Source organism: Myotis lucifugus, unplaced genomic scaffold (genome assembly GCF_000147115.1).
Source record: "Myotis lucifugus unplaced genomic scaffold, Myoluc2.0 scaffold_17, whole genome shotgun sequence".
NCBI lineage: Eukaryota > Metazoa > Chordata > Mammalia > Chiroptera > Vespertilionidae > Myotis > Myotis lucifugus.
In genome coordinates, this window is record NW_005871065.1 from 4,524,148 (window position 1) to 4,533,455 (window position 9,308).

Sequence of the window (9,308 nt, forward strand, 5' to 3'; positions counted from 1 at the left end):
AATACAAAGTTTATTATTAAAAAAACAATAGGATCCTGTACTATTTCTATGCTACAGTATCATTTAGACAGCTTTATGTGGAGGAAATAATCAGCATTAGAGCTTAAAATATAATTATGGTAACTACTTTATCTCTCTGATTACAATGTAAGAATAAAATCCTTTTTCTGTAGAAGACTGTGACTCATGTTCTCAGAATGGCACCTTTAGAGCAAAGGAATCTGAGTTTTCCATTATTACCAAGATGTTGTGAATTAACCATTAATGAACTTACTTTTATTTCTCTCTCACACACACACACACACACACACACACACACATACACATTTGTGAAATACACGTGCTCCAAAAAAATCTTGCAATAGATAATCAAATGAATTATTTAACCAAAGAAATCAACTTTCACAGAAATTTAAAAAAAAGAACTGAGCTCATACATACATCCAATGCAGGTGAGAACTAGGATGTATTTCCATTAGATGAGAAACTCCTTGAAGGTAAAAACTATAAATTCTATGTACTTAGTAGCATCTTGGCCCAAAACAAAGTAAAGAATCAAACCTAAGGAGGAAGATGGTACAGCAGTTATGCGTCCAGTTTCTGAATCTGATTCAAATCACTGTTGATGTGACCAGGCCTCTTCCCTTTGCTTGTGCCTCTATTTGTATCCCTATAACAAGGGAATTACAATAAATTATTTTTAAATTGAACCCTGCCTCTAAGACTCGATAATGGTTCTGATAAATGGCTTAGGCACTTTAGAAAAACCTTTCTAATATTTTCCCTTTGAAAACCTTTATCCAATATCCTTAAAAGACTTTACATATTAAACCACCAACAACTAAGGGCAGCAAAAATCCCACTGATGTCTACCATTCACTCAGTTATGTATTGCCTCTAACATTCATTCATTCACTCAAATAAATGTATATCCAGCATCAGCTATGTGCCGAACACATTCAGGGAGAGGACTTTAATTGTATTAGTCATCATTAATTTGAGACAGATATTTTTAAAAAGCAAAGAAAAGAACTATAAGAAACCCCTCTTTCTCAAAGAAGATTCAAACGTTTGAGTATCTTTTCAAATATCATTTCAAATACATATATCCTGAACAAGGCTAAAAAGTGAGGGGAGCAAGCCAGGGCATAAGGTGACCTCAGTCTCAAATCCTGTTGAGTATGATTTGTATTACAAGTAGCAGTTTTATCATCATAGTATATAATACCACAGGACATTTTCCTATTGTTTTTCCATACAATAAAACTATCAACTGTTTGAAATCAAAGCTGAATACAAAGGAGACATGATAGTCTTCTCCTTAATATATCTCTCTTCCATGCCTGTTTATATCAACCGCCTAGGAGTTCTGAGTTATTAGATACACATATCATGAAGCTTTTATTTAAAAAATAAAAGAAGCGGGGGGTGGGGGGGTGGGGAGAGAAGAACAGCAAATTGTTTCTTTTGATCAAAAGTCTCCCACAAGGAATTTAAAGAATTAAACAAGTGATAGCAAAATAAAAGGAAGGTCAAATATGGGGCCTATAGCAAACTAGATAGTTTCCATATGAACAACATATAAAGTTCAGTTTTTCAAGAACATATGTGTTTGCTCATTGGTTTAGGGAAAAAAATTTGAATGCTGTCTACTCCATATATACAGATCAAAATCAGATTGCTTAAGTGAACTATAAAATGCAAGAGAACATTGTTTATCCAATTCACAAACCCAAGAATTGCTGAGGGAGTTTAAATGTTTTCCATTTCTTCAGATTCTAGGGCAATACTTCACTGGTAGATGGCTTTTCATGTAAACGGCTCCAAACTTCATACACCCAACGTCTGATCCCGTTCCTTGCTATCCATGTCTATTTCATTTGCCCTCTGAATTGATTGATCCTGAATCTTTAAAGGTATTTTTGGACATCTTAAATCCTGTTGAGATTTAAATGTCATCACCTTCAAACAACTCCCATCAAATAAATCTCTTATTAATTCACATCAAATTAATCCAAAATGATCCCTTCTATTAACATATGCTCCAGAGCACAAAGCCTATTAATAGTCATCTGGACACTACAACTAACCCAAGCCTCTCCGAGATAAAATGCACACTATTTAGATATCCTATTTCAAAGAGTTTTGATGCTGGCCCAAACACATTTTATTAGGCTCTTATTTCATCATGCTATGTTCTCTATATTTTAAATATCTCATTTCAAATGCACTAGCCTAGGTTAAAGATGATAGCCTGGTAACAATGTCAGATTTGCCAAAATCAGTCTCCAGATATCCATAAACATCTTAGAGAAAGAATTTCACTAACCATTTTATTTATATATGAAAATTACAAAACCTTTTTTTAGGCCTTTAAAGACTATATGATAGAAGTCCAAATGAATATATCAGAAAAAAAAATGAAGCATGGGCCAATTTCACTAAATAGGATAAGTAAAGTAAACCAAGTATACTTCATGGATGATCAAAAGGAAAGGGGGGATTATTTTACCTTTGGTAACAGGTGAGAGGCAAATGTATTAAAAGCTCTAATTTGGATACGATCACAATTTCACTAAGCAAATTAAGAAATGCTACCATTCGTTTCCCCACATACATGTTGGTTTTTCTTTTGCTTTCCTCCCCAAAAAAGGAAAAAAAATTAAAATAATCTAAAATGACTACTGACTGTTTGAATGACTATTCAAACAGATCAATCTGGCTCTGTGTGTGTACATGGGCCAGGCTCAGCATTCTTCTTCTTCTTCTTCGTTAAACTTAAGAGTATGTCAACTAATCCACGAGCCAAGAGCCAATATAAAACTTAAGTTCAAAAAAACAGGTCATGGAAAAGTATAAATTCACTTACTATACTGATGTTAGGATGCGATTAACATTTTATATATACATAAATTAAATTTCCACTGATAACCAAATGAATGAGCATGGTGCTTTGTAGGAATATTTTTGACTTTCCAGCATTTTCCGAAAAACATTAAAAGATGGCTTAATTTTAATATATTGATATTATCTTGTCTTTTTTCCAATCTGTTGTTCAACAGGAGAGAAAAATCTCCAATTATTACCTCAATCCAGCAATATAACTGGCTAACAGCTTTCTCAGTTCTCCCATAAAAAAAAACCCTGTGTCAATCACTGCAAATCAATTTGACAAATTAATGCACATATACAGCACAGTGAATCTGAGGAAGGCATACCATGAAGATTCAATAAGAATGCTCCCTGTCTTCACAGCACTGGCAAGTCAAGTGTATTAGGCAAGATTTTTGCTAATTTTCTTCAGAATGCAACTAGATATAAGGTTAAAACAAATGTTGTGAAAGCATATTGAGTGCTTATACTAATACATGTGTGTAATTTAAACACACATGTATGTGTTAAATATAATGTAATATTTAACATGATGTGATATTTAACGTAATATCTAACATGGTATATATAACATTTATGTATATATGTGTTAAGTATATATATGTTACATAGCCAAAGTGAAGGGAAGGAAGTCTGTGACATGATATGCCACAGTTTTTGCTCATGAAATTGTGAAGGAACTCACAAACCACTGTGAGGATCCCTAAGGCACCACAAGCAGCAGCTTGAAAGGCCTCACCCATCCGAGGATCAATAAATAGTCCAATGATTGAACCACAGGAGTGTCCAACAGGTAAGGCACACGTTTCATGAGAAATCACCAAATGCGTACAGGCAGTGAAAGGGAAGCCACATGTTCAGAATGTCGCTATGTAAGTTCCAGGAGGCCAGGGATCTCTGTTCTGCCTGTATTTTTAAAAGTCCATTTAAATTAATAAACAGTACTGATGGATGGCTTTCACACTGTGTAATGAACACACTAATGACATGAAATCTGGTTTAGATATCACCCTAGTTAGTGCTAAATGCTTAATGTGACCAATTCAGCATCATTTTCCCTTCTGATAAAATCAAATTATACACACACAGGTTGGAAGCATTTTTTTCTTTTGTTAAGTACATCGAGATTTTCCAAGGAAAACAGGCATTTTCTAAATGGAAAGCATTTTAAAAACGGGAAAGCAAGTTCTGGGAGTAGAATAGGTTAAACCACTTTTTCCTGACTCCTGGGATGAGAAAATTGTATATACATATACAAAAAAAGGAAGAAAAGGGTACATATGGGATTCCTTAATCATTTAGGTAGGTAATAGACTTAGAAATCTTCAGCTGTAAGAACTTTTTTTTTGAATAAACTATTATTTCAAGACATTCAGCCTCTGCCCAAGTTTAGCCAGGCTCTGTTGTAGATTTTACTGTGGTAACTATTTAAGCACACATGACTAGAAATTCAAAAATCTACGTTCTTCCTATGATATTAGCTTCCCACAATGAAATGTAAGGCAGTTCTTTGGTCATACTGAGTTTAGTAGACACTGTACACTTTGAATCCCTTTTCAGAGATCCATAATGTATGTTAGCGACTATCGCTCTGAAAAGTCCCAGGGTTCATAGAGTGGGGAGTCTGCTCTATTTGATCCAGATTTCCCAGTATCAAGCAGCTTCATGATGTCGCTTACCTGTTGAGCAGGAGATGCTGCTCTAAGCAGGAATTTTCAAAGAAGAAAATTACTGATTTTAAAGCTTATGTAATATTTTTAAATGAAGTAGTATTTCTTCATTAACTTGGCAAGAAAACTAACATGCTTTGATCTGAAGTGGACCATTTTAAAGGATCTGTTTTGTATGTGTGTTTGTTTTCCCCAGCATGGTTATCAACATTAAAAGATCAGGATCCATTATCATGAAAGATTTAGAGTCAGTATTTGAAAAGAATGTGTAATGGCAGAGGATTATAGCTATGATAGAAAAGTGAGTGAAAAAGGCAGGAGATAAACATCTCTGTACAATATGATCGCAGAGGTCCAAATTATACATGCATAAATATATATGGGTATAAGCTCAATGTTATCAAATCCCAGGATTACCACATAGCCAGGTTACCCCTAAGCCCCCACAGCTCCTACTTTATTCATTCACCTAGAGTAGCAATTTTCAACCTTATCTCATGGCACAGATAAACTAATTACTAAAATTCTGCATCACACCAAAAATAGAGTATATATTTTTTGCCAATATGACAAAAAAATTGGTCTAATATTTTTATTCATTCACAATGGACAGCTATTGTTGTGTTGTCTGTTGTCATTCTTTTATTAGACAACCTAAGGGAAAAGAGGTCAGTGCCCCGACTAAATAGTCAGGTATTGCATGTTTTAAAAATTCTGGCGACACACCAGTGTGCGGCAGCACACCAGTTGAAAACTGCTGACCTAAAGAGAAAGAATAGCAATATGATACATACGTGTAGGGCTGTGGAATTAAGTTAAAAATTAGCTCAGTCATTAAATATTTGTTATAGGTAATTTAATCAGTCTTTACATTTGAGTCGAATATAAGAATCTATCTAAATGCGCACGTGTGCACACACACACACACACACACACACACACCTTTAAAAAGATTTTCACTGCCTCCACCCCAATTAGTAATTCCTTTTCTCCATCAATCTTATGGTAGACACCTGTCATAACAGACCAAAAGAAATATATTCCAGATACAGGTATTTGACAAATATATAAAAATAAATAAAACCTTGTCTTTTTTGTTGTTGTCAATCCTCACCTGAGGTTATTTTTCCACTGATTTTTAGAGAGAGTGGAAGGGAGGGAGGAAGCGGGAGGAGAGAGAGAGATGTGAAAGAGACACATCGACTGGCTGCCTCCCACAGGAGCTCTTACTAGGGCAGGATCTAACCTGCAACCCAGGTACTTGCCCTTGACCAGGAATCGAACTTGCAATCCTTTGGTGCAAGGGCTGGTGCTCTAACCACTGAGTAATGCTCACCAGGGCAATAAAACGTTGTATTTTGAAGGAACAGACTGGGACATAAAAGATTATAGGAAAATCTCAAATATCAGGATCAGACTCCTACAACTTAAGAAAACCTAATGACATAAAACAAGAAATTTAATTCATTTTTTAAATTGTTGATTTGGGGGGGGGGGGTTAAGGGGGAAGGGAGAGAAAGACAGAGAGAAATAGAAGAAGGGAGAAAGAGAAATATTGATTTGTTGTTTCACTTATTCATGCATTCATTGCTTCTTGTATGTGCTCTGACCGGAGATCAAACCATAGCCTTGGCGCATGGGGCAACACTGACTGACGTTCTAACCAACTGAGCTACCTGGCCAGGGTCCCAGAAGTTCAATTTAAAAGTGCAGGCACACACACATAAGAATGCTCATAACATCATTTTTTGAATTGGCAAAACTGGAAACAAAATAAATGTAGATCAGTAGTAGAACAGAGTAGGTACAAAAGTCCTTATTGGATAAATATGTTATTAGCATATTTCAAAATTTCTGCATATTGCTTAAAATATGATTTAAAATATTAAAAAATTGTGGTATATTATTGTGCAATAGAATGCACAGTCATACAGCTGGATATTATAGTGCAAACCAAATACAACAACATGAATGAATTTCACAAATGAGATGGTCAGTGTGAGACATCAGACAGAAAAGAATGATTTTTAAATACATGTGAATGCTGTATTTCAATTCATGTAATGTTCAAAACAAGCAAAACTAACCTAAAGTGTGAGCAATCAAGAGAGTGATTAATTCCTGGGAGAGAGAAGGGAACACAGAACAGGAGGGGACCCTAAGAGGTGTCCCTTTGTTGGCATGAGAGAGAGTTACACAGAGTATTTATTTTGTAATAAATTCACTAAGCTACACACTTATGTTATGATCTGTGCATTGTGTTAGCAAAAGAGAGGGTGCATGTGTGCATGTGTGTGCATGTGTGTGTGTGCGTGTGTGTGTGAGTGAGATGTTTTTCAGTTGCTTTTCAGGAACCAGGGAGTAATAAATGGAGAAGGAATCTTTTAGCTGCCATTTTTTGATGGGCAAACCAAGCCATTCAATGGAATGGAGTGTTGTCATTCACTACTCGGGCCACTCAGAGCCCAGATGTGCCAAAGTAGGCAACAAGGCAATAGAAGAAAGAAGAGAAATGGAAAAAATGAAGAGTTCTGGGCAAAAGAGATTTGAATGGGTACAGGGATTCAAAAAAGATTGGAGGCAAAAACAAGAACCAAAAGCAAGAGACGTGCTCTGAAGGGAAAGACAATGGAGACAAGGAAACGAGAGGAGAGCCCTGTCTTTGATTCTGCTGCTGGCAGGGGTGGTGTCGAAGGCAGCAAAGCACAGACACATATCTGTAGTTATTAAATGTCTCACTAGGAAACACTACATCAGTCAGACCACAGAGACAAACTAAGACAAGAGAACTAACATGTTGTTGTTGGTACCTATTAGGCACCAGCCATGTGCTTCGTGGCTCACATAATTCTCTCACTTAGTCCTCACTAAAGCCTGCAAGGAATCTATAAGCCCTATTTTTACAAATAAGAAAACTGGAACTAGAAAGGAGATAAAGTAACCTGTTTACCTTAGAAAACTGGATGGAATAGATGAAAAACAGCCAAAACACACACACACACACACACACACACACACACACACACACACACACACATAGCATAAAACTGTACTTTTCTCAGACAATTCACACACCTAAATTTTGAATCCTATAAAATAAAAGCCTAATATGCAAATCTACTGAACAGCAGAATGACAGGTTGCACAATGACCACCAGGGGGCAGACGCTCAACGCAGGAGCTGACCTCTGCCTGCAGGCCCCAGGCCAGCCAAGGCAGGGGCCAGCGCCCCCCCCTCCTCCAACCCCAGATCGCCCCACCAGTCACCCCAAAGATCAGCCCTGATTGCCGGCCAGGCCTAGGGACCCTGCCCATGCACCAATTCCGTGCATGGGGCCTCTAGTTTATAATAATAAAAGCATAATATGTTAATTAGACCGGATGGCCCAACAACCTTCTGGATGACCTTCTGGACGAAGCTGGGGCCGAGCCCCTTGCACGAATTTCGTGCATCGGGCCTCTAGTATTCTTATAAGGCTGAATAAATGATGGGTTTAGTAAATGAAGTGTGGCAGATTCTACCTTCATCTAAAGTAGTTGTTCTCAATCTATGTAAAAAGGTATGCCATCTTACAATACGAATAATAATAGCTGTTTCTCATCTTGTATAAAAAAGGTAAGTTAATAAGTAATATTCTATCTATGGTAAACTTTCCACCTGGTTAATATTTCTGAAGACTTTGGCTTCTCTATTATCACATGCCTGCTAAAAGAATAAGTGAACAAGGAACACACAAACGTTAACAGAGAAATTTGAAATATTATTTCTTGAAACTATTTCATGTGGCATTTAATATTTGTTTTGAAGGTACAAGCAGACATAAAATACAATCATATTTTATCCTACAGAAATGTCTGTGACTTTCACACAACTTTTTTCTGCCTGACATGATAGTGCCAATAGTCCAGGAGTTTCTTATCATAAGCAATATTAAATATAATCATTATATTCTAAAGTTGTATTCATTTATATATTAATATACTAATGTGTATGTGCATATATGTATTTATTTAATATTGATCTCTTCCCAAAAGCTTCATATTCTGACACATTTAATTCTCAATTAGGTTATTGTTTACTATGCCATGAATGCTGATTATTAATGACTTAAAAATCTTCCACTCTTGTTCATCAGCTTGGAAAATAAAGTACCAAAGCAACATCAGATATCACATATACATTCTGCATATGGGCATAGGCACTTCGTACTAAAATTTCTAATCCATTAATGCATTCCTACAATATGTTACGTTTATTGAGCATGTAATGTTTAAAACAATGTTGCTGAAGAGCAAAAGGAGAAGAAATTTTAAGAGAAATTATTGCTTTCTAAGAAACTCCCTCCCTCTGTCAAAGCAATAAGGATTACAGTCAATATCTCAGCAATACAGGATGAGAGAGGATTTCACACCAAAATCATCCGTGAGAACAGTAAGTGTCCTTGAAGGCAAACAGTAAGTCCTAAATGTCTGCTGTTATTTTTAACAAGTATTATTTCCACAATTTCTTTAATTCATAATAGAATAATGCGATCAACAGCATTGGAAACTTTTAGGGAGCTGATAGTGGAGATGATCCTGAGGGAGAAATTAGAAATGAGAAGAAAAAAAAAGTTGAGAAAGAATAAAAACTACGTTGAAGTAAACAGGAGTAAGAGAAACAAAGGGTTGCTCTCCAGTATAAAACATATGTCAAGGGACAGTGACAAATCTGAGGGGAGGGGGAAGATCAAATAAATGCTAATG

General features: G+C 36.0%; 1 protein-coding gene across 4 annotated transcripts in view; it reads right to left on the reverse strand.

The window, feature by feature from the left end:
- The window catches only part of TRPS1 (transcriptional repressor GATA binding 1), a 229,841-nt gene that overhangs the window by 191,991 nt on the left and 28,542 nt on the right, over positions 1-9,308 (reverse strand). Inside the window, exon 1 of one of the 4 annotated variants that reach the window (XM_023750922.1) lies at positions 1,733-1,807. The exons of the other annotated variants lie outside the window; for them this stretch is intronic. The gene's annotated coding sequence lies outside the window, so the exon portion shown is untranslated. Of the gene's footprint in view, positions 1-1,732; positions 1,808-9,308 lie in introns of those variants that run through there. 4 annotated transcript variants of the gene reach the window in all.